Source organism: Scyliorhinus canicula, chromosome 5, assembly GCF_902713615.1.
Source record: "Scyliorhinus canicula chromosome 5, sScyCan1.1, whole genome shotgun sequence".
NCBI classification, from domain to species: Eukaryota; Metazoa; Chordata; class Chondrichthyes; order Carcharhiniformes; family Scyliorhinidae; genus Scyliorhinus; species Scyliorhinus canicula.
The window spans coordinates 112,576,195-112,602,709 of NC_052150.1; positions in this window are offsets into that span (position 1 = coordinate 112,576,195).

The window sequence follows — 26,515 nt, forward strand, 5'->3', positions numbered from 1 at the left end:
AAAGCTCGCCTTGTCTCACACTCAGATACTGTTCGCATACTGGCATTTTACAACCTGCTGTTAGGGGACGGGCGGTTCTTGGGCTCGTTCATCGCTTCTGGGCTGAATGGAGAAGGAAACGGGGCAATGGTGGGACGTGGGCAAGATACAAGGCTATGCCTTCTGTCAGGGGTATGCTAGGGGGGTCAACAGAGGTGGAAATCCAGGGTCAAGGAGGTGCTTGACCTGGAGTCAAGTCTTGTTCAACCCGAGTCCTGGCCCTGCGGCTGGTGTACAAAAAGAAGAAGGGTGTGCTGTGGGACCTGCAAATCATCAGATCCCATGGCGTGTAGGTGAGGTCGTTGATTCAACTCCTCATTGACATGGACCATGGCTCCCCTTCTTCTACTCGCTGGAAAAAAGGTGCGAGGTCCATCAGCAGATCCCTATGCTTCTTGCCCTTGATGGATCCCTGGTCTCGAATCCAGAGGGCAGCATAAGAACATAAGAACATAAGATATAAGAACAGGAGTAGGCCATCTGGCCCCTCGGGCCTGCTCCGCCATTCAATGAGATCATGGCTGATCTTTTGTGGACTCAGCTCCACTTTCCGGCCCGGACACCATAACCTTTAAACCCTTTATTCTTCAAAAAACTATCTATCTTTATCTTAAAAACATTTAATGAAGGAGCCTCAACTGCTTCACTGGGCAAGGAATTCCATAGATTCACAACCCTTTGGGTGAAGAAATTCCTCCTAAACTCAGTCCTAAATCTACTTCCCCTTATTTTGAGGCTATGCCCCCTAGTTCTGCTTTCAGCCCACAGGGACCATGCCTACATTTTCCATACAACCCTTTTCTCTCTGGATCCTTCCAATGGGGATGTTTGCAGAATTTTGTTGCCGGAATCCTGGCCGGCAAACTGGCAGGAGCTGGAGACCAAGATAGCCGCTTGCTTAGGATGCTGGACAGGACTGTTCCGAGTGCTGTACTACAAGAGTCGGGTTCTCGTCATAAACCAGCTGATTGCGTCCATGTTGTGGTACCGGCTAGTCACTTTGACCCCTCCCCCTGGCTTTGTCACAAAAATACAGAGAATGCTCGTACACTTCTTCTGGGACAAGAGACTGCGCTGGGTCATTGCTGAGGTTCTGAATCTCACATGTAGGGAGAGCAGTCAGGTGCTGGTGTGTCTTTGTACACAGGCAGCGACATTCTGCCTTCGGCCTCTGCAGCGATACTGCTACTTTGAGCTTCCTCCACGACGATGTTTCTTTCGCCAGGTGCACGGCCTGAACTACGATGTGAAGCTCCTGTTCATAGACCTGAGTGGTCTTTGTTACTTCCTGTAGGCACTGTCCATCTTTTACGAGGACCCACTCAAAGTTTGGAACATTGCCCATTCGTACCGCAGCTCTCCCCGTCAGGAGTATTGGCTGTTGTCAGGGAACCACAGCTCAGGAATCCCCAACTCCACCAGTACCGTATCGAGTGCTTGTTGGACAGAGGGCTGTGATTGCCAGGGTGACCAGGGTCAAAGACATGCTGGGTGGTGGAGGAGTGGGCTGGATGACATGCTGCAAATTGGCACATCGAGAGGCGGTGGGTGACCAGCCCTGGAGTCTTGTCTGATGCCAGTGACCTTAAAATGGTTGTACTCGGACCCAATGCCACCCGTGTTCCAAAGGACGTGCAGGTGTGCGGTGAACTCCTGTCTGAGCGGACCGCTGCTCAGACTGAACTCTACATTGGTGCCAAGCCCCAAACCCTTCCCCCGGGAGCTGAACCCTATCGCCTTGAGGACCTATTGCTGGTGCTGGAGAGGGGAAGAGTGGCGGTGCGATTCAACTGAGTAACATGCTAAAGGTTTAGAAGAAATACTTTTGCAGATCACTGGTGCCTTTATTGATCTGTTGACTGTTTAGTGTTGAATGTCTCAGAGCTGTGCAGATCACTGGTGCCTTTATTGTACTGTTGACTGTTCAATATTTAATGTCTGGAAACTGTTTACTTTGTACTGTTGATAGTTTACTGTTTATAATGCACTGTTGTAGCTTTGTGTTTGGACAGATATTCTGTAGCAATAAGGTACCTGTGTGTGTAAGGCACAGTGCCTTTTCCTTGTCGGTTAATGTTGTGATATATGAACTGTTAAGTAGTTTATTTTTATCTTTTTAAATAAAGATATTGTTAACCGTTTAATAAACAAAATATTCTGAAGTGGCTTTTAATTGGTACATGTTCCATGTCGCAGCCGATCATTATTGCATCATATTTCAATCAATATTTGTACCCTGGACAGTTTGTCTGACCTCTAGAAGCATCAGCACCGTAGAGACAGCAGCCAACAATCAAACACCAAGAGCTGGGCTTCAGCTTTGGGGATATCCTCGTGACCAAAGGGTAAATGTGTGGTCAGGGGAGGGAACCTGAGCACGGTCTCCCTAATGTTCCCGGCAGAGGTCTGGGGTCTAAGGGCTCCTGCTGTGGCCAGGGGTGAGTGTGCAGAACAAGGTTTAGCAGCACAACTGGCTCAGTGGATGACACGTCAGGATGGTGGAGGCTTGGGGATTTGAGGGGTCCCAGGTGGAACCCTAACTGATTGTCGGTCTCTCTCTTTCTCAAATTCCTGACAGATATAACAATATGGCTGGTTGTATAGGTCCCGCAAAGGCTGCCCTTGTAGTAGTGGTGGTCACCGAGGCAGTAGGACGGCGGATAAGGCGGTCGGAGTGTCGAAAGAAGCTGGAGACGGCATCCCATGTGCAGAGGGCTGCTACATATCCTGAATATCGGCCAACCATCAGGACGAGGAGGAACCCAGTGGGGGACGCCAATGACGGCCCAAGGTGTACAGGCGTTGTTAGTCTTACGAGAAGATGATGGACAGCATGTGTCGCAGGAGACTCCATCTCAACAAAGAGATAGTGTGGCATCTGTGCCACGACCTTGTGGACTCGGTACCCTGTGGAAGAGGAGGATACCTAATCCTGGTGGCCGTGAAGGTCATTGCAGTGCTGAACTTTTATGCAATTGGTTCATTCCAGGGCTTGAGTGGGGACTTGCGTGGCATTTCCTCATTTACCGCTCACAAGTGCATCCGTGAGGTCACGGATGCCCTGCATAACCGGGCATCAGACTTTATCAATTTTGAGCTGGACCAGGCCCTCCAAAATGCCTGTGCTGCAGGATTCACTGCCATTGCTGACATGGATCATGTCCAAGGGGTAATTGATGACAAGTATGGCGCCTAGCGGCCCCGAGGCACCAGGGAATGCCCTTCATTAACCAAAAGGTGTTCCATTCCGTGGATGTTCAACTGGTGTGCAACTATCACCTCCAGATCATGCACCTGTGTGCACACTTCCCAGGGAACGTGCATGGCAGCTACATCCTGGAATACTCGGAAATCCCTGGTATCTTCAAAGATCACCCCAGGATGACAGGTTGGCTCTTGGTGTAGGATGTGTACCTGCGGAGGACTTGGCTGATGTTGCCAGTACGGAGGCCGGAGACTGAGACTGAGACCCGAGATAACAATTTCCATGCTCCTACCCGTGCTGCATTGAGCAATGCATCCTCCTGCTGCAAATGTGGTTCCGATGATTGGACCGCTCTGGTTGTGCATTGCAGTACACCCCAGTGGGTCTCCCATTTTGTGGTGGTCTGCTGTGCCCTCCACAACCTTGTCCATCAGCTCCTCCCTTCCCCTTCAATGCCTCCTTCCCTCTAATCCCCACTGCGTTCCCCACCTTCCCACAAAATCCCCCCTCCTCATCCCTCTCTCCTCCCAATCCCTCCACTCCACCCAATCCCTCATTTTCCCAACCACCCTCCCCATTCACCCCCTTCTCATCCATTTCCCTCATTCCTCCCCCTCATTTCCCTCATTCCTCCCCCACCCCATTCCCTAACCCTCCCCACCTAACTACCCTGTTCCACCCTCCAAGGAACGGTGTCGCATCACCTCAGGGTGATGGGCCGGTGCCGACCCTGTCAGTGGGTCATTATACAAGGCAGGAGAATAATGACCACTCGCTGTGAGGGAAACTCTGGTGCTCCTTAGTTTATGCCAAAGTCTGATTCCTGTCTTTCTGCTGACAGTCACCTGAATGGGGGCATTGTTCTTGGACCATTGTGCTCGGGGGTGGGGGTGCGAGCATGCCTACTGTGAAGATTAATGTGACAGAGACTACACATATATCTTGCGTAACATATTTTAATTTTGAACATTTGACATTTCTATTGTCCCGAGCTACAGATAGTGCCCCCCCCCCTCCCCCCAGTCAGTGATTCTCCCTCTCCTCGATCTTTCATGATCTACAGTTATGTCTGTGTGTCCCCAGGATGCACATCAGAGGTGGAGGCAGCCTGCTGCTTTCTGCAGCCTTATGCCCTGGGCAGAGGTCCTCTGGTGGGCCTAAAGCTGTGGGGGCTCTGACCAACTTACCGGTGTCACTGGCATTGTCGTGCCACCCTGTTATGCCCATTGCCTTTGAGATGTGTTAGTGTCAGGAGGGGTGAATGTGGCACAACTAGAGGCCGCAGACATCTCTTTTATGGCAGGCCCCAGATTGACCTCCAGAGAGTTCTCCTCCCTGACAGTGCTTGTAGGGCCCTCATCATCTCCTTGGGATCAATTGGCAGCTGGAGTGAGGTCCAGAGGACTCTGTGTCTTCTGACTCTGCCAGTCCTGGAGGCTCCCCATTGTCTGCACCATGGTGTTGACGCCTTCAGCAATGGTCATCAGTGACTGGGCCATGCAGTGCCTCAGCAATGTCCACCTGTGTCTGGGATATGTCCTGTTTTGAATACGACATGATGTCGAGGCCCTCAGCCATGGTCGTCATGGTCTGAGCCATGCCTGGGACACCACCATTCAAGATGCTGATGTCGTGCTCCAGGTTTTCCACTGCAGTCGCCATCCTAGTAGTGTTGGCCACTCATTTTTAGCATCATCTCCTGCGCCATTGGGACTCCTCCAACCGGCTATGCATTCGCTGGAGTGTCGCTGACATCCCTTCCTGAATGTCGCAGCTGTGTCCTATCATCTGCATCAGCTGTGAGAGAACCTTGTCCAGAGACTCAACATCTGGCTGGCACCCACCTGAATCCTGGGATCCAGCAGAGCTCCAACTGCTGTCTCCCTTCGATATTCCTGCCTTCACCCGATGTGCATCACCAACTGTGTGGTGCTCACCTAATTGTGCCCCAGAACCCTGTCCACTAATGTCGCCCACCGAGGTGTATGTCTCTCTGCTGGTGCAAGGTGGGGGTGATAGCTGTGACGCTTCGTTGGTGGTGTCCTCCAATGTCTTGTCTTGGATGGTCTCTTTGGTGAGACTCGGGTGGTCTGACCCTATCAGATGGAGATCCTGCGAGACAGTGGAGATATGGTCAGTGAGAGGGAAGGACCATTTTGTCTGAGATGAACAACTTACTTGAGACAGGTCATCTGGGTGAAGGGGCAGTGGATCCTCACCTCTGCGGCACAGGCGAATCTTGCTGTTGGCAACTGCTCGCTCCTCGGGCAACCCCGCGGTCTCCAAGGCCCATTCCTGATAGGGGGTGAGGATTCGAATCTGATACTCCACTTTGGCCCTTTCCCACTTATTATATAATACCTTCCACTGCGGGGACAAAGAGAGGGCATTGCAAGCGTTCACTTGATGTGTTGGGGTAGGGGCGGTCTATAGCAGATGGCATGTGTGGGCACCGTACCTGGAAATGAAGCGGTTGTGCTGGTGGATGGCAGAGGGTTCTGAGGAGCAAGCATGAAGATCGGATGTGGGGAAGGTGCGAGGTGTCAGCCAGTGATTTGTGGGGAAGGGCCGGGTTTGGGAATTTGAGGAATGGCAGGAGGAACTGATGCCAGGCGAGAGACGGCAGTCGTTGGTCTTCTTCCAACTTTATACGGTGGTCATAGATCATAGAATATACAGTGCAGAAGGAGGCCATTCAGCCCACCGAGTCTGCGCGGCCCATGTAAAGATCACCCTACCTAAGCCCACACTTCCACCCTATCCCCGCAACCAGTAACCCCATCTAAACTTTTTGGACACTAAGGGCAATTTAGCATGGCTAATCCACCTAACCTGCACATCTTTGGTCTGTGGGAGGAAACCGGAGCACCCGGAGGAAACCCACACAGACAGGGGGAGAAAGTGTAAACTCCATACAGTGAACCAAGCCGGGAATGGAACCTGGCACCCTGGAGCTGTGAAGCGACGGTGCTAACCACTGTGCTACCTTGCCACCCTCACTGCTACCGGTCCTCCTGGTCATGCTGTTGGCATTGGCAGCCGCTGCCACTGCCTCCCAGGTGGTATTGGTGACTCTGCTGTTGGTCCTCTGACTCCCCTTGGGGGAATGAGATGCCCCGTCTCACATTAAAGGTGTTGGGCAGTCTGGCCAGGTCGGCATCCCCAAAGCAAGGAGCAGGTCTGTGCACTGGCACTCTTGTGACTGGAAGTGAGTGCCGAGGGAGTGTTAAAAGCAGTTCCCCCTTGTTAGCGTCGAGACGCTGAGATGTGCTTCTGGCTAATCAGGCAAGGAGACAGCCAATAATGGCAAGAAGCTCATGCGGGCTCATTTCAGCACAAGTGCCGTTAAATACGGGCCATGATGTCACCAACGCCGCATTAGAGAAACACCCAGCCAAACCCGCCCAAAGTCACACTTAATCTTTTCTATTAAATCGTGCTTATTGTGTGTTATTTATGGCAATGTTTGTAGGAATAACGGCTCTGACCTACATTAGCCAATCTATCAACATTCTGGGGAATACGTTTGATGTTGATACATCTCTTTAATAGATCCCCTTACATGAGGACCTGGCTTAAGTATAAGCCTGGTGCAAGCATTGGATTTAGTCATGTACATCAGGGCATCTAACATACTGGAAGACTTCCACATGCGTCCTTTCACTGTGCTTGGGCAGACATATGTCCGGTGCAGGTCATGTGTTCTCTTACATTACTGACAGTGGTATTGTACTCAGTCTCACATTAGCACTTTATTTGTCAGACCTTGACAGTACTTTTGACTCGTTTGTTAGTCACAAATTTATCTACCTCATCTCAAAAATATAATTGACTCTGCTTCTGGGGAGGGAAGTTGCAAAGATCCATGACCCTCTGAGAGAAAATAATTCTTCTCATCTCCATTTTAAATGGGAAACTTCTTCTAATTAAGCTATGCTCCTTACTTCTAGGGTGCTATTCATTGACCCCATTGAGCCTGGCACGGATTCGGGTGCAACGGGCGAATTGTGCATGAGCCCCAAATCGGAGTCCGTGCTGGGCCAATCACAAGTGACTCGACCCACTCCACCTGGGACAATCTGGATCCCGCCCTCTTTGAGGGTGACCCAGATCTGAATACTCAAATGAGCCTCATAGAAAACCTACCATCTGGTCTGTCACTCCTTTACAAATCTTCTTCTTTCCATCCAAGCTTTCCTGAGGTTGCTCTTGCAGCGCTGTACAGAATAGATGCACCTTGTTTTGAGAGGGGCAAGTTGCCTTTACGAAGTGCAAGCTAGCTTCAACTCATGCGAACCATGCAGGTTCTGGGCCCTGTTAATCGTGCAGCGAGTCAGCAGTGTGTTTCATGCTGGGCTGCAGGCTACATCATGTAAATGTGCAAGCAGCATGTGTGCTATTTGCCTGAAAGGAATTGGACATGGATTTCACCTCAAAGCGATCAATTGGACCAATCAGAGCACGTAAATCCATTGTCATTAACAATTTTGAAGAAGGTTGCTTTGTTAAGGAAAACTTATTTGCAAAGTACAATACTTTATTGATAATTTTGATCTTATTCATATTTTGCTGCATTGTATTTCTGGCCAAGACACAGGATGAAGAAGAATAAACCAATTTGTTTGTTTTCATTCAACTAAACAGATGTATCATAAATGTATTTGTCAAACTTGGCTCTATCTATGTAAGATTTAATGGTACTAGGCAAAATACCAAAGAGAATGAATCCCATTACTGTTCTTCGAGCCAAACAAACGAGCCCTGGAGAACGTGATTATCACATTCACTTTATTTACATATCGACCCATTTCATTCTAATTGCTCAATTACAAGTCTAATTAAACAAGCATCATTTCTTTTACTTACTTTGTTTATTCATCATTCTGGAAGGTGCACTTTCTGTACTGTCTGCTGATTTAAATAGATTTAAAATAATCAGCTTTCCAATTCAATCCATATTTTGAGCCAATCCTTGCAGTGATTTGACAACTTACCGACACAGCACCAACACTTGGTTAGTAATCCAGTTACCCACAACAAGATGTGAGACAAAATGATTGACCACAGTACCACATAGGGGCTGGTTTAGCACAGGGCTAAATCGTTGGCTTTGAAAGCAGACTAAGGCAGGCCAGCAGCACGGTTCAATTCCTGTAACAGCCTCCCCGAACAGGCGCCGGAGTGTGGCAAGTAGGGGCTTTTCACAGTAACTTCATTTGAAGCCTACTTGTGACAATAAGCGATTTTCATTTCATTTCATTTCATATAGTAAGTGATCAGATAGGTAAATAAATAGGCACGGTCAAGAAGAAGGAATCCTTAATTTGTTTATGAGGTGCGGATCATGCAAATTGCGTCGACAATCAATATCCCAACTTCTTCAACTGAAAAAGGCTTCCATTTCCTAAGCATGCAGATCATGTGTGAAAACATTGCAAAGCATCATGCTTGTCACTCAGAGATATTTTGGGTGTTAACACAACTGATCCATCTCTATCAGTAGTCCTCAGAAATATGGATTTTCCAGCCCTTCCTGCCAGCAGAATCTTTCATCCCTCTGAATGTGACCCTAGGCAGCATGGCTGACGAGCAATGCAAATGGCCATTGACTTCGGTGGGACAGGAAGATCCCGCTGGCGGTCAATGGTGAGCCACCCCCACCACTGGAAAACATCCATGGTGGGGAGGTTTGGGCTGGAAAATCCTGGTCTAAATTGGACTATCTAAATCAGATGTTGGCTGTCAACTGGGAGAATTTGTGAGGATTAATTTGGAGCAAAGAAAGACTTGCAAATGTTATGTACATTGAGGTATTTCTATGTAAATGCATTATACTCTGCAAATGTAGCTCCACTCAAGTTGGTAAATATGCGGGCAGCATTGTGGAGTTAGATTGCTATAGTCTGTGTGAGCAGGAACAGTTCAAAGATGTGCTGGTTAGGTGGATTGGCCATGATAAGTTGACCTTAGTGTCCAGGGATGTGCAGGTTAGGCTCTGGGGTTACGGAGTTGGGGTTGGGTGGATGGGGGCATGGGCATGGGTAGAGTGCTTATTCGAAGGGTCGGTGCAGTCTCGATGGATCCATCTGCATTGTAGTGATTCTATGAGTTCTGTGAGTTCTAGGAATACATTAGTAGGTCAGTGCCAACTGAAGAAAATGTGGGGAGCACTCAAAAAGTGTATTGGAAGCCCATGCCTGTGCATGTACAGGTTTCTGCTGCAGTTCAATGAAGTTACAAAACGTCTGTGGAAATGTTATCTCACTGTATGAATGTGAGGATATTGTGTGCACTTACCTCTGAAAAAGTGGCTTTTGTGTATGAGAAAAAAACAGGAATTTATGGAATATAAACAGAAAATACTGAAAAAACTCGGAAAAGTAAAGTTAACCTGATCCATTCACCAACTTGAAATGTTAACTTTGCTTCTCTTCTACACATGCAGCAAGCCCTGTCAGGTAGTTTTAACATTTTCTGTTTTTCTGTCAGATTGTCTGGCATCCACAGTGTTTTGCTTTAATTTTAAAGTTTTATTTGTCCTTAAAACATTTTCTACTTTTGGGTGATTTAATATTTCACTCCAACACATCAAAACAAGCATCGGGTTTAGTCTGAATGCCCAACCAATTTAGCTGATCCATCAGTTTTACAATTGTTCAGTCTCTTCTTTATCATTATGATGATCTGGTAAGGCAGATAATGATTACAGCAAAGAATTAGGTATTTGACCTGTCCTATCTGTATTAACCCTCTGAGTGAGTAAGTCATCTAAGTGCCATACTCCAGCCTTGGCCATGAACCACACTGATGGTGTCTGCAAGAGTATCCGAACTTGAAAGACCAGTTTGTGGGGGTGTATAGTTTTGTTTTTGTAATGATGTGAGGAGGCGTGTGAAACCCCAGTAAGAATAACCAACCCAGTCATCGTGCAACAATTATTAAAGCCAATTTATTAAATTAAACAAAAGGAAACTACACACAAAGACAATTAACTATATGAATCACCAAACACACAACCTGTTTATGTAGAACTTCCCCCTTGTTCCAGAATATATCGAAGAGTCCTGAACTCTTTAAGGTTTCCCCTTTTCCCAAATAACATCCTACTTAAATAAATCTACAAGTCAAATCCAGTTTATAGTTACCACACAATACAGTGTTGATGATCAAGCCAAGGAAATGTATTTTCCTGGTTCAGCAAAGATGTTTAAACTGTTTTTGCGAAGGTTTCTGCATGGCCTTGGCCCTAAGATTTAGATGTTAAATATACACTGGCCTCGCAGATTATTAGATTTAAACTGGCTTGCCTGATTCTGAGGTGCTGGCAATTATACCATGTTTCCCCTTTGATTCTTCAATCTGTGTGTTTGTTTTTCTGCCTCTCTCAAATTCCTTGATTCTAGAAATTAACATGTGTATACCTCCACTGATCTCTCAGTTGTCTCGGTAAATTTTTTCTACTAATATGGTGATTTCCACCTGACACCTGATACCTGCTAATCTCGTTAATTGGAAAGTCACATCTCAACATTCATTTTGAATGGTGGTTACTGATATTGTGAGGCAGATATCTACCTGTTGCTGGATAGGTCACATCCTATCAAACCTTGTTAAATTTGTTTTACCGCTGTTACTAAGTTAGATCCATGACACCTGCAATTTTTTTCACTTTTAGAAAATTATCCAGTTGACACTGCCTCACCACATCAGGTAATGCATTCCAGATCTGAACCATTCACTTTGCAATAAAAGGTTCTCTTTGTGTCACCTTTGCCTCTTTTACCAATTAACTTAAATTTATGCCCTCTACTACTCTATCATTCCACCAATGTGAACAGTTTCTCCCTACCTATTTTTAACCATTGACAATTAGGAAGAAATAATTGTCCATTGGCTGTGTCCTATGTGGGTGGATGGAGAGAGGGGATAGCGGGGCTGCGGAGGAGACCCTGTATCCCTGTAGAAGAATCAGGAATGAGCTGGCCTGCACGTGGTCATGGGCCTTTAACTGGAGAGGAAGGCTTGCTTCTTGGAGCTGTCAGCCAGTAAAATTATGTAACAATCCACTACTCCACATGCTTCAGCTGCCTACATGGCAAGCCCATTCTAGCGTCTGGTCAATCAGACCACATCAAAAGTGACCAGATGCACCCTGGCTGACATCTTTGCAGTTTCAGGCTTCTTTTGTGCCAATACCAATGGCACCACATAGCCCAATTTTGCTGCCTAAGAATAATGTGAAAGGGATTCTTAGCTTGCCAATCCTGGTGCAACCAATGGCCAAGATTTTAAAGGAATAATGACATCAAAAATGTAAGGGTAAGGATTCACCATTTTTATTCCTCTGAACTGCAACATCTGGAGTCCACTCGTGCACAAATCCAGATTTTATTCTTCTTCATAATCTGTTCTGTTGAAGTTTCCCTGGATTGTAATCAATTAGAAATTACTGATTTGATAAGAACTTGTTGTTTTATGCAAAAACTCACAATGTAGAAACCCTTAAAGTTGCATTGAATCATATAATTTGCAGTGCAGAAGGAGGCCATTCGGCCCATCGAGTCTACACCGACCCTTGAAAAGAGCACCCTACTTAAGCCCCCACCTCCACCTTATCCCCATAACCTAGTAACCCCACCTCACCTTTTTTGGACATTAAAGGGCAATTTAGCATGGCCAATCCACCTAACCTGCACATCTTTGGACTGTGGGAGGAACTCAGAGCACCCGGAGGAAACCCACATAGACACGGGGAGAAAGTGCAAACTCCACACAGACAGTGACCCAAGGCCAAAATTGAAACTGAGACCCTGGAGCTGTGAGGCACATTGCTCACCATTGTGATACTGTGCTGCCCACCTTGTTGAATGAGGTGTAACTGGAGGTTTAACTGTGGACTAAATTCATAATTGCTGATAAACATCTTCATTGGCTCTGAAAGAAAATAATTTTGCAATTGTGGAATGTAAAATATCAAATATATTTTTGCAAAATTTGTTTATATTTCAGTTTCTGCTTTAATCCCACATGTACATCCTAATAATTTATTTCTCTCTTTATTTAAAAGTGAAGGTTAACCAGTGCATTTTACTTCCAGCTTTCCTGTCTGTGAGAATTCTCCAATCTGATTGAATGTTTACCCTGCTTAATATCACTGTTGCTGGATGCTTTGACAGCCCTTTGACTGGGTGCCAGATTCAAACTGAAACGAGGAAGAGGAAATACACACCAGAGATTTCGAGAACTATTTGGGCATCTTTCTTCAAGGCCAGCAACAGCCCTGTTCCTTCACCGCTGATTGCGAAATCTGGGCCCTTGGATTTCTCCCATTCTGCAGTCAGGTCCTGGGAATAAATGCTGCTACATAGACTAAACCAGCCTACTCTCTTCAGTTCTGCGAGCTAATCTGATGGATATTCCATTGCCCATCAGAAGTCAAGGCAACATCCTTGCACCTAATGGCTTGCACGAAGAGCATTTCCACAGCTATATTGCAGAATATGTGGCCCTGGAGCATGTCTTTCTGCCAGCTGCTTCATGAACAGTCTGTCCATTAAATACCACTGTAAAATATGGCTCCCCTTTAAGGGGCTGCTGGCTTCCTTTAGGTAGAGGCCACTCCACAAGATTTCACATGCTTCTCGTTGGCAAGCAGTCTGCAAGAAACTGAAATCTTGCCTATTCAAAGTCAATATGGATCCATAATGAAAATTAATGAGGCCCTTCAAATGATTGCATTGAGAGGGTAGAACAGAGTAGAACTCACCGAACAAATGATCACAATGAAATTCACCAACATAGAATAAAACCCAGGGTTAGAGGGCAGTATGGTGGCACAGTGGTTAGCACTGCTGCCTCATAGCACTGGGTTTGATTCCGACCGAGGATGTCTGCCTGTGTGGAGTTTGCATATCCTCCCAGTGGCTCCATGGGTTTTCTCTGGGTTCTCTGGCTTCCTCCCACAGTCCAAAGATGCGTATGTTAGGTGGATTGGCCATGCTAAATTACCCCTTGGTGTCCAAAGGTTAGTTGGGGTTTCAGGGATAGGGTGGGTGGATTAGACCTAGACAGGGTGGTCTTTTGAAGGGTCAGTGCAGACACGATGGGCCAAGTGGCTTCCTTCTGCACTGTAGGGATTCTATGATTCGATGGCATGACTGTGGAGAGGCAATGGCAAACATTCAAGGAGTGCATGGGGGAACAGTAACAGTTGTTTATTCCTGTCTGCACAAAAGTAAAACAGGAAAGGTTGCCAAATCATGGCTTACAAGGGAAATTAGAAATAGTATTCGATCCAAGGAAGAAACAGACAAATTGGTCAAGAAAAGCAACAGGTCAGAGGATTGGGAGCAGTTTAGAATTCAGCAAAGGAGGACCAAGGGATTAATTAAGAAGGGGAAAATAGAGTACGAGAGTAAACTTGCAGGGAACATACAAAATGACCGTAAATGTTACTATAGGTACGTGAAGGGTAAAAGATTCGTGAAGACAAATGTAGGTCCCTTGCAGTCAGACGCAGGGGCATTTATAATGGGTAACAAAGAAATGGCTGAGCAAATAAATAAACACTTTCTTTCTGTCTTCACAAATAAGGACACAAGTAAGATACCAGAAATGTTGGGGAATGCAAGGTTTAGTGAGAGGGAGATACTGAAGGAAGTCAATGTCAGTAGAGAAGTTATGTTGGGGAAGTTGAAGGGATTGAAGGCTGATAAATCCCTGGGCCCAATAATCTACATCCCAGAGTACTCAAGGATGTGGGGCTGGATTTTCCGGTCGCTGAGGGCTAAATTGCGTTCGGCAAACGGCCGGAGAATCCCATTTCCCGACCGAATTGGGGGCGGTGCCACTTTTGCAATGCTCCGCCCCCTCAAAAGTGGCATACTCTGCCATTGCCTGAGGGCCACCCCCCCCCCCCCCCCCCCCCCGATGCTCTGCCCCTGAGCGGCCGAGTTCCAGACGGTGCAGAGCACATGTGGTCTCATCTGTCAGGAACTCAGCGTGGCTGCTGTGGACTCAGGCCAGCACTGTCACAGTCGGGGGAGGGCTGATCTGCGGGCAAGGGGGTCATTATTCAGGGCTGGGGGCACTGTGGTGGGGCAGTCCATGATTCGCGAGCCGGCCGAAGGAGGGGACTATTTTGTGGGCCGGGTCCGCGAGCGATCTCCGCCATGAAGCACCGCGCAGCCACTGCAGGCCGCCACCGCGCGCATGCGCGGCTACGGACCCAGCAATTCTCTGGGGCGTATCGGTGCTCTATGCTGCCGTCCTGCTAGCCCCCAGCAAGACAGGGAATCGTAAAACTCCACCATTCCCACGCCGGCGTGGGAACATAGGGCGAAATTCTCCGCACCCGCAGAAAGTCGGCAAACGGTCGTAAAAATCGGGACCGTTTTACGACGGTCGCGAAGGCTTCATTTCCCGACCGATTCACTTCCTGGAAATGGGCTAGCAGCGCGGCCGCGTCAATTACGTGCGTGATGACGACGGAACGCGACGACGACACGAACCCGCCCATGTGACGCCGCCCGACGCCGTAAAAAGGCGCGGGCGACAACAGAATCTGTCGGGCAGGATGTCGGAGCCTAGGCGAGCTGCACCTCGCTTTATTGATGCAGACGTCGAGGCGCTGCTCGATGCCGTGGAGCAGAGGAGGGGCATCATCCGCCCGCGGAGAGGGCATCGCCAACCTGCCAGCACAGTACGCCAGGCCTGGCGTGACGTGGCTGCTGCCGTCAGTGCTGTGGGGCAGACCCCTCGCTCAGCAGAGCAGTGCCGAAAGAAGCTACACGACCTCACCAGGTCTGCCAGGGTAAGTGCCATGAGGGTGCCCCCTAGTCACAACCATCCCTCCCCCTTAACTGCCCGGGGGGGGGGGGGGGGGAGAGGGATTGGGGCAGAGTTATTTGAGGGTGGTTCACAAAGTTGTCACAGACCCAGCGCTCTGGCCCCGAGGAGAGATGCAATCATCTGATGACAACTTGCCCCCCCCCAAACTGTGCCAGTATCAGAACGGACTTCTGATACCTACCGTTTTGTAATGATCTACCTATGTTCCCTCCCCCAACAGGCCAAGGCCGCTCACAACCACCGTGAGCGGCACAAGACTGGAGGGGGTTCGCCCAACATGCACCCCCTCAGCACCTTTGAACAGAGGGCACTGGACCTTGTTGGGGGGTCTGCCACCCGCGATATCGCGCAATGCGAGGTTGGCGGAACTGCAGCAAGTGAGACAACCCTCCCTGACAAACACCCTCCCCCCCCCATCCTCTGTCCCTTCACACACCCTGCCCACTGGGACACCTCCCCATCCTCTGTCCCTTCACACACCCTGCCCACTGGGACACCTCCCCATCCTCTGTCCCTTCACACACCCTGCCCACTGGGACACCTCCCCATCCTCTGTCCCTTCACACACCCTGCCCACTGGGACACCTCCCCATCCTCTGTCCCTTCACACACCCTGCCCACTGGGACACCTCCCCATCCTCTGTCCCTTCACACACCCTGCCCACTGGGACCGTCCAGCGGCCTGCCGAGCAAATCGAAATAACCCGTCTCATTCTGTTCCCTAGGACGTGATGCCGAACGACCAGGGCCGTCTGGCTGCAGACGGAGACAGGAATCTGCCGCCACCTCACCCGGGGCCTCACAACAGAGGGTGCCCGATCAGTGGGCAGCCCTATCTGCCCCAACCCAATCTGCGGACCAGGACGCACAGAGGGTTCGAAGTCCACCACCACCACCAGAAATGGCCAGGGACAATCCTCCTGTCGCTGAGCAGCCCCACACCCTGGACGAGGACCTAACCATTGAGAGCGTCGGGCTTGCGGCACTGCTTTCTCCCACCACTTCCATCATCCCAGAGATACACACCCCGGCGGGCCTATTTAGTGATGAGTCTCCTGGGGCACAGTCTGGTTGGCACATCACAGATGAGCAGGTACAGCAGGTGGAGGTCGGAGCAACAGAGGGCCCGGACTCGCGGAGGCCAGACCAGGCCCAGGATGCAGCTGGCTCCCAGACGTTTTCGGAGTTCCTGGAGTTTCTCAACCCACCCGCACAGCCGATGCCTCAGGAAACCCACGGAAACAATGACGGGATGAGGGCTTCCTTCCAGACTCTGCAGACGCTGTTAGAGGAGTCGATCCGCGTCCAAGAGCAGGGAGTGGTGCCGCTCATGGCAGAGACCCAGTCCGACACCGCACGGGTGGCATCCGCGGTGGAGGCAATGGGTCAGGTTATGCAAGACGTTGGGATTAATGTGCACGCGTCATCCTCGGCCCTGGACAGGGTTGCCCTCTCACAGGCAGCAATGTGCCAGAGCCAAACCGACATTGCCGGCGCCCTGCGGACCATGGCCGAGTCTCAGCAGGTCATTGGCCAGTCGCAGCAGTCAGTCGCCGAGAGCATCAACCGCCTGACACATGTGCTGGATGGCATTGTGCACACTCAGGTTGAGATCGCACAGTCCCTGGCGGGAATGTCTAACTCCCTGGACTCCGTCTCTGCAAACCTTCGGATCCTGGTGGATACCGTTGCAGGCCTCCAGGACTGGCAGCGCCAGGTGTCGGTGGTGCGACGGGGAACCTCCCCGCTCGCACCTCTGTCCCAAAGTGAGGCCCGGGGGCCACCGGGCTCCCCGAGGGAGGAGGAGGTTTCGGGGCCCGTCCCATTAACTCCATCACGGGACGTCCCGGAATTCTCGGCCTCCCCCCGTCCCATCCCTGGTGCATCGGGTGGGCAGCAGGCAGAGCAGGGTGGCACAATGTCACCCGAGACGCCCGCAGAGCAGCCTGGCCCATCAAGGCCGGGTCGCCATAGGAAACGCTTGGCCAAGGAGAAACGAGTCGAGGGGGGCGATTCGCAGCAATCCTCCTCCACTCCTGCTGTATCATCTGGGGATTCACTTAGACGTAGTGGTAGGGCCCGTAAGGCAACTAAGATAGACACTGAGTAAGTTGGCACGGGTGAAGGGCACAGTTTAGTTGTAGGGGCTAGGGCACCTGTAAATAATTGTTAATATTAAACGCACTGTTCCACCTTACTTGTAATACCGTGTGATTGTTCCACAGCCACAGGAATCGTGATGGTGACCGAGTGTCGCTGGGGGTGACGGGTGGTGAAACCTCGGTGCCGGGTGTGCAGTCCCTGCCCCTACCCCCCTCCCACAGCTAGCCCACGCGGGCACGTGATGGAGTGTCAGTGACGAACTCAGCGGCCACCAAGGTGGATGGTTCAGCTATTGCCATGGGTCAGACTCTCTCTAACGATTCTGAGCTCACAGCTCTTCGCAGAGCGGGCTGTCATCATTCCACATGGCACTGATCACACCCGCTGACACAGCCATCAATGTTGTGCCATTCCGTCTGGACCCAGTGATAAGCGTCATGTCGAAGTGGAGCAGTGTACACTGGGGGGGGGGGGGGGGGGGGTGTTGTGGTGGTGGCAGTTGTGTGGTGACCCTCTGCATGACTAGCGATGCAGGTGGTGGTTTGGTGTTCATCGGGGACGTCACATGCGATGCGTGAACCGTGCTGCCACCATGGCGTCGCGTGCCCGCCGTCCTTGCCGGGTCCGTCGTGCCGCCTCCTGGACATCACCAGCACCTGGGTCGTGTCTGCGTGCTGCGCCCGCCACTCCGCCAGCGTCCTCCTCCTCCTCCTCCTCCTCCTCCTCCTCCTCTGTGCTGGCACCACTGCCACTAGCTTCTCCCTCCGCATCCTGCAACAGGTCATCTCCCCTCTGCATCGCGATGTTGTGCAGCGCACAGCAGACCACTACAATGCGAGCGACCCTGTCGGCCTGGTACTGCAGGGCCCCTCCGGAGCGGTCCAGGCACCTGAATCTCATCTTCAGGAGGCCAAGGCAGCGCTCCACCACACCCCTGGTTGCTGCATGGGCCTCGTTGTATCGTGTTTCCGCATTGGTCTGAGGCCTCCGTATCGGCGTCATCAGCCAAGACCTCAGCGGATAACCCCTGTCACCTAGCAACCAGCCCCTCAGCCGGGGGGGACGTCCCTCAAACATCGCAGGGATGAACGACTGCGCTAGTATGTAGGAGTCATGCACACTCCCTGGGAACCTTGCACAGACGTTCATGAACCTCATGTGGGGGTCGCATACCACCTGGACATTAATGGAGTATGTCCCCCTCCTGTTTGTGAACACGTCCCTGTCCACAGCAGGCGGGCGCATGGGGATGTGAACACAGTCGATTGACCCCTGAACCCTCGGTATCCCGGCCACACTGGCAAATCCACGGGCTCGTGAGTCTTGACTTGCTCGGTCCTCGGGAAAGGTGATGTAGCGATCGGCGATGGCATAGAGGGCGTCGGTCACATCCCGGATGCACCTGTGCACCAATGACTGGGAGATCCCAGAGACGTCCCCGCTCGGAGACTGGAAGGAGCCGGTAGCATAGAAGTTCAGAGCGACCGTCACCTTGATGGCTACCGGGATCGCGTGTCACCCCCCGTTCCACGTGGGGCAAGGTGCGACAGGAGTTTGCAGATATGTATCACCGTCTGCCTACTCAGCCGGAGTCTTCTCCTGCAGGTGATGTCCGGCATTGTTAGGAAAGAGACCCGGACACGGTACACCCTCGGCTTTGGTCGTCGCCTCTGACGCCGTGGCTGCACCCTCACTCTCTCCTCTTCCTCTTCCTCCTCCTCCTCCTCCTCCCCCCCCCCCCCATGCTGCTCGACGACTGGCAACTCCTCGGCCCTTCCCTCTGCTGCTGCAGCTGGCCCTGCAGCCACTGCGGGTTGTGGGTGTGGATGCTGCTGCATCTCCAAATCCAGTAGAGCGGCCCCAACCACTGCGCAGAACATAGCCGTTCTGTTCCCATGCATCGTGCTAACCTACAGAAGGGTGGTGGGGGGCAGAGAAACGGGACATGTTAGACGGACGTTAGTCGACACCTCGGCAGCCGCCAGCCATGGGATACCAGTGTGTCCCGGTGGCCTGATCGCGCTGCTGACACGCGGTCAGCCTAACCCCTGGTCACTTTCTGCATCCAACGGCCAGTAAACTATGGCCTCCTCACGGGTGCGTCAGTGGCCTGTGGCCGGAAGCCACAGGGGAACCAGCGGCCGTGTCCTCGTCACCTGCACACCATGGCATGGTGGCAGACATTTTGTTACGGGGTTGGACGGCTCACTCTCTACCTAACCCCCCCCCTCCGTCGCCCCCCACTGCCCCCTCCGTCTCCCCCACTGCCCCCTCCGTCTCCCCCACTGCCTCCCCCGTCTCCCCCACTGCCTCCCCCGTCTTCCCCCACTGCCCCCTCCGTCTCCCCCACTGCCCCCTCCGTCTCCCCCACTGCCTCCCCCGTCTCCCCCCCACTGCCCCCGCTCTGGACCCCCTCCCGTTCCCAGGGATGCCTTCCCCGTTGTGGCCAGACTCGAGCGGTGCGCTGAACGGTGCGCTGAGCGGTGCGCAGAGTGGTGCCCTGACCTCCTCCAAGCAGTCGTCAGCCAGGCCGACTGGTTGACGAATTTAAAAATTCGGTGTGTTTCACGACGTCCAAACAGGGCGCCATGACGTCGGGACTTCGGCCCATCCGGGCCGGTGAATAGCGGGGGGGCTCTCAGTGGCGATTCTGGTCGTGTCAGGGGCGGGAAGGAGGCGTTTGTCGGGAAACGCGACTCCGACAATTTGCGGGGTTCGGAGAATAGCGGGAGGGCGTCGGAACAGCGTCGCCGTAAAAATTTCCGACGCCCGCTATTCTCCGACCCGTCGTGAGTCCGGAGAATCTCGCCCATAGTCTCCAAATCGGAGAATCCAGCCTGTGGTTTTAGAAATAGTGGATGCGATGATGGTCACCTTCCAAAATCCTCTAGACTCTTGAACAAAATCTGTCGGGAATGTAACACAACTATTTAAAAAGGGGGGGGGGGGGGTATAGAGAAAACAGGGAATTATAGACCAGTAAGTCTGATGGCGGTAGTGGGAAATATTCTGGAATCCATTGTCAAAGATTTTACAGCAGAACACTGGGAAAACAGTGGCAGAATTGGAGAGAGACAGCATGTGTTTATGAAGGGGAAATCATGCTTGACAAATCCACTGGAATTCTTTGACTATGGAACTAATAGAGTTGATGAGAGGGAGCCAGTGGATGTGGCTTATTTGGACTTTCAGAAGGTTTTCGTCAAAGTCCCACGTAAGAAATTAGTGTGTAAAATTAAAGTGCATGGAATTAGCAGTAGCGTATTGAGATGGATAGAAAATTGGTTGGCAGGCAGGAAGCAAAGAGCAGGAATCAACAGGTCTTTTTCCAGGTATGGCAGGGATCGGTGTTGTGACCGACCCCAGCTAATCACAATATATATTAATGATTTAGATGAGGCAACAAAATGTAATATCTCCAAATTTGCTAATGACACAAGGTTGGGTGTGAGGGTAAGCTGTGTGGAGGTTGCAGAGATTCTTCAGTGTGATTTGGACAAGTTGAGTGAGTGGACAAATGAATGACAGATACAGTATAATTTGGATGAATACGAGATTATCCACTTTGGTAGCAAAAATGGGAAGGCAGACTATTATCTGAATGGCCATAAATTAGGAGAGGGGAATGTGCAATTATCTGGGGAGAAGCAGACAAATTGGTCAAGAAAAAACAATGGGCGCGATTCTCCGCACTCCCGACGGTGCGGAGAATAGCGTGGCTCGTAAAATTTTACGGCCACGCTGTTCCGACGCCCTCCCGCTATTCTCCCCCCCCCCACGCCCGACTCCCGATACGAATCGCTGCCGCCGTTTTTTTACGGCCGGCAGCGATTCTCAGCTGATGGATGGGCCGAGTTCCCAGCCCTTTACGGCTGTTTTTACGAACGGCAAACACACCTGGTCTGGCCGTTCGTAAAAACGGCCGTAAACTGTCGATTTTTAAAACCATGGCACCGATTGGCACAGCAGTACCACGGCCGTGCCAAGGGTGCCATGGGCCCGCAATCGGTGGGCACCGATCGCGGGCAGCGGGCCCAATGCCCGCGCACTCTTTGTCCTTCCGCCGCCCCGCAGTATCCATTCGCGGGGCGGCTGAGGGGCATCCCGGCCCGCGCATGCGCGATGACGTCATCCGCGCATGCGCGGGTTGGAGTCTTCCAATCCGCGCATGCGCGGCTGACGTCATATGACGCGTCAGCCGGCGCTAACTCTGGCAAGCGGGCTTAACGAAATTCGTTAAGCCCGCGATGCCCTAGTTTACGGCGTCGGGATGCTAGCCCCGACCGGGGACCAGAATCGGTTCCCGGTCGGGAAGGGGGGGGCTGGCGTCAAACCCGCCCGGATTTGATGCCAGCCTTACGATTTCTCCCCATATGGGAGAATCGCGCCCAATAGGTCTGTGGATTGGGAGCAGAGTACATCAGTCGCTGAAGATAAGCATGCAGGTTCAGGAGGTGGTAAAGAAGGCAAATGGTATGTTGCCCTTCATAGTGAAAGGATTCGAGTACAGGAACAGATAAGTTGTGCTGCAATTATACAGAGCCTTGGTGAGGCCACACCTGGAATATTGTGTGCAGTTTTGCTCTCTTTATCTGAGAAAGGACGTTCTAGCTATAGAGGGAGTGGAGCGAAGGTTTACCAGACTGATTCCTGGAATGGCACGATGGACAAATGAGGACAGATTGAGTCAGTTAGGATTATTTTCATTGGAGTTTAGAAGAATGAGGGGGGGGGGATCTCATAGGAATCGATAAAATTCTAACAGGACTAGACAGAGTAGGTGCAGGAAGGATGATCCAGATGCTGGGTGAGTCCAGAACCAGGGGTCACAGTCTGAGAATACGGGTTAGACCATTTAGGACAGAGATAAGGAAAAATGTCTTCATCCAGAGAGTGGTGAGCCTGTGGAATTCGTTACCACAAGAAGTAGTTGATGCCAAAACATTATATGTGGGGTTCTCTGTTTCTGAGACTAAGTGTTGACGCCGATGCAGAATTCATAACTATCATGACAGCAAAATTAGTGCTGCACCTGGACCGATTCAGTGACTGTTGAGGGGTTAGCACCGGCACCACGTGGAACACAATCGATTCCAATGAGAAACGGTGCCGGATTCGCTGGTTTCGCTATCGACAGTCAGGAGGCTGACAAGCTTCAACCGCATATACACACTTCACCCCCCACACACATCATCCCAGCTAACAAGGTGGTAGAAAGACGCATGGCCCCAAGATTCACCAAAGCTGAGCTGTGGGCAGCACGGTAGCATAGTGAGTAGCACGTTGCTTCACCGCTCCAGGGTCCCAGGTTCGATTCCCGGCTCGGGTCACTGTCTGTGTGAAGTCTGCACGTTCTCCCTGTGTCTGTGTGGGTTTCCTCCGGGTGCTCCGGTTTCCTCCCACAAGTCCCGAAAGACGTGCAGTTAGGTAATTTGGACATTCTGAATTCTCCCTCTGTGTACCCCAACAGGCGCCGGAGTGTGGCGACTAGGAGCTTTTCACAGTGGCTTCATTGCAGTGTTAATGTAAGCCTACTTGTGACAATAAAGATTATTATTATGTAGACCGGCCTGGATGTGGTGGAGGAGAGGAGGATGACCCTGTATCTCAGCCTGGGAAGGAGGCTGCCAGCCGCTGTCTTTGCAGCGTCAGTGCGCAGGTGTCAGAGGCAGTGAGCGCCGTGGGCAACACTATCTGGACCGGCCAGTAGTGCCGAGAAAAACTGCACAACCTCCTCAGGGCGGCCAGGGTGAGTTGGCAGCACTGTGCCCTGGCACGAACCCCCGTCCCTACACCTTTCCCCACTGGAAGGCTGCAGAACTCCCTTCCTGCACCACATGCCGGTCACCATGGCCGGGTGCCCTGGCCACTGAGGCCGCCAGTTACCCAACCTCTGCGCTGCATGCGTTGAACTGTCTAACATTGTCGTTTTCTGTTCCACTCCCTCCAGGTGACTTGCGGTTCCTAACCGTGGCAGAGCAGAGGCCCTGGATGTGACCAGTGGCCTGGAGGAAAGGGAGGCCACTGAGGTGGAGTTTGGCCGTGGGCAAGGAAGTGAGACCCTGCTTAGTTGCGATTCCCCATGACACACGTGTGAACGCGACCTCCAACACCAACCCCACACCACCCTCACCCCTACACCACCCCTGTCCCCTCACCCTACACCACCCCTATCCTCACTACCAACCACCCCCATCCACACGTTTGCCCCCACCACCCCGCGGCACGTGGTCTAATCATGCATCTGCAGGAGCAGCTGGTGATGGGGCGAGTCCATCTGGTGCCCCGAGCCCCAGCTAGTGCCCCAGCCATAACCACCCCCCTCCCCCATGAGCCGAGCAGTGATGAGAGAAGTACGGACGGCAGCCCTCCCCCCGTGACACCCTGGAGCTCAAGTCAGAGGATGACACGGGTTTCTCGTCACAACTGTCTCCAACACCTCCACTATCCCAGAGACACACCTCGGTTGGGCACTTTAGTGAAGAGGCTCCTGCGACACTCTCTGGTGCGCACCACACAGCTGATCCGGTACAGCAGGTGGAGGTAGGAAATTCGAGGGGGCGGGTGATCGGACCCCAGGAACTAGCTGCTGTCCAGACGGATTTGGGCTTCTGGAATAGACAGTCCCATCTATTGTGGAGATGCAGTCACAGAGCCAGGGACTACATGACGGGTTGTCGCCGAGCATCCAGCACCTGCAGGAGCAGTCGGAGGAGTCCAACTGTGTGCAGGAGCAGGAGGTGGTGCTGACAATGTGTGCCACCCAGGCCAACACCACATGGATGGCGTCCGCGTTAGAGGCATTGGGGGAAACGGTTTTGGCCATGGATCTGCATGTCCAAGGTCTGGGGCATTCTGTGTGGGCGCTGTCTGAGGCCCAGGACAGGGCTGCCGCGTCACAAGCAAACATGTGCCAGAGCCACCTGGACATTGCAATGGCGTTCCTGAGTGTGGCCCAGTCATAGCAGGTCATGGCTGGGAACATCAACGGCATTGCCCAGGCCCTGGCCGACATGAGGTAGGTGGCCCAATCCCAGAGGGAAATGGCGCAGACATTGGCTGATGTCACACAGACCCAGAAGGTAGTGACACAGTCGCAGGAAAATGTGGCGCAGTCCGAGATGGAGATGGTCCTCTCCCTGTGCTCCATGGCTGCGAGCGTGCTGACTCTGGTCGAGACCAGAGTGGGCCTCCAGGACAGGCAGTGCCAGGTGGCGGGATAGCCTCAGGGGATAGCTCTAGTCACATCCCCATCCTGTGGAGTAGGCCGGCGGGGGGGGGGGGGGGGGGAATGGAGCCCGTGCCGGTGATTCCCACAGGGGCGGTGCCGGAACGCCGCAGTACCTCGGTCTCCCCAACACTCCTGTCCCTGGTGCACCTTGTTGGGCAGCGGGCAGAACAGGGCAGCACCACACCACCTTGGATTCCCGAGCAGCAGCTGGGCCCATCCAGGCCTGGTCAGCCCAAAAGACGGCCGTCAATGAGACCCAGGTCACAGGATGGAAATCACAGCAGGCCGCCTCTACTCCTGATGTACCATCTGAGGATCACCTAGACGTAGCGTTAGGGTACGTGAGGCAAGAAAATTAGACACTAATTAAGTTGGCATGGATGCAGGGCACAGCTTAGTTATTGGTGCTAGGGCACGTATATATGAATATATTTGTGCACATTAAATGCCTGTTACTGTCATAATATACACACAAGTATATGATGGTGCACAGACAGAAATTGATTGACACACAGGATGAACAATGAACACACAGAACACAGCAGCCAATCACCAGACAGGACACGACCACTATAAAGCCAGAGGACACTAGTTTTCCCGCTCTCTTGGGATGCAGCCTCTGAGACAGTCAGAGCCTGGGAACAACAACTAGAACATCCACCATGTGGTAGTAAGATAGTCTGGTCAGGTTAGCCTCAGGTCTCCAGTCAAGTCAGCATAGTGTCAACCCACAGTTAAAGTATGTATTATAGTTAAGAGTTCAATGAAATCGAGTTGCATTTCTTCAAGTGTTGGAAGCCTGTCTCTCTCACTGCTGCAGTAAACGCAGTCCTCGCAGATCCAGTTTACCCAACACATCAGTTACCACTGTTACAACCTGCCTCAGTGCTCTGTCAGATGGGTGTGAGAGGTGGGCTGGTCTGGGCTGGTCAGAGAGGGGCTGTGGGGAGTGAATGGGCGGATGTTTTGGTGGTGAAGCTCCCCCCCCACCCACCCCCCCCCCCCCCCCCCATCCCACCATCAACCCAGGAATCCAATGGGACTGTGTGATGGAATGGCCAGCTCGCATGCAGGGATCACCAATGTGGACAGTGGAAAGTGGGCAGGAGTCAGACCTCTTCATATGATGCAGAGCAACAGAGCTCACCAGAGCAGGTTATCATCAGCCTCCATCCCATGGAGCATACCCGCTGTTACTGTCAATCCTGGACCCACATCCGTTGTGCGGCAGGTATGTATCACGGAGGGAATTGCAGGCGAAAGGGTGGTCGGGCAGAGGGGGTGTGGTGTGGGGATGCGAGGCAGTGTCTGTGCCCCTGGCCAGTTCTTTCCCCCCTCCCCCGCCAGTTGGTGAACCTAGATCAATCAGAGAGCCCATTCGCGTTGGCCCTGGCGCACATGTCTTGCGTCCTCCAGTGCCTACCTGGGCCCCATGTCCTGCTCATCCTCGTCCTCTCCTGCATCCTCCTTGTCGGACGAGACATGGCGTTCAAACTCCTCCACCAGCACATCGCCCCTCTGCTATACAATGTTATGGAGGATGCAGCAGGCTGCCACAATGTGCGCGACCATTTCAGTGTCATAGTGGTGGGCCCCTCCAGAACAGCCCAGGAAGCTGAACCACATCTTCAGGAGGCCGAAGCACCACTCGATCACGCTCCTGGTCGTGGCTTGGGCGTTGTTGTAGCGGGTCTCTGCATCGCTCTGTAGCTTCCGGATAACTGTCGTCAGCCATGACCGCAGTGGATAATCCCTGTTGCCCAGGAGCCAACCCCCCAGCGGGGGAGGCTGGGGGGGTGTTGGTCATGAACATATGGGGAACTGACGAGTGCGCCAGGATGAAGATGCCGTGCATACTGCAAGGATATTGGGCACAGACGTGAATGATGTGCAGTGGATGGTCACATTCAGCTGCACATTCATCAAGTATGGGCAGCACGGTAGCATTGTGGATAGCACAATTGCTTCACAGCTCCAGGGTCCCAGGTTCGATTCCGGCTTGGGTCACTGTCTGTGCAGAGTCTGCACATCCTCCCCGTGTGTGCGTGGGTTTCCTCCGGGTGTTCCGGTTTCCTCCCACAGTCCAA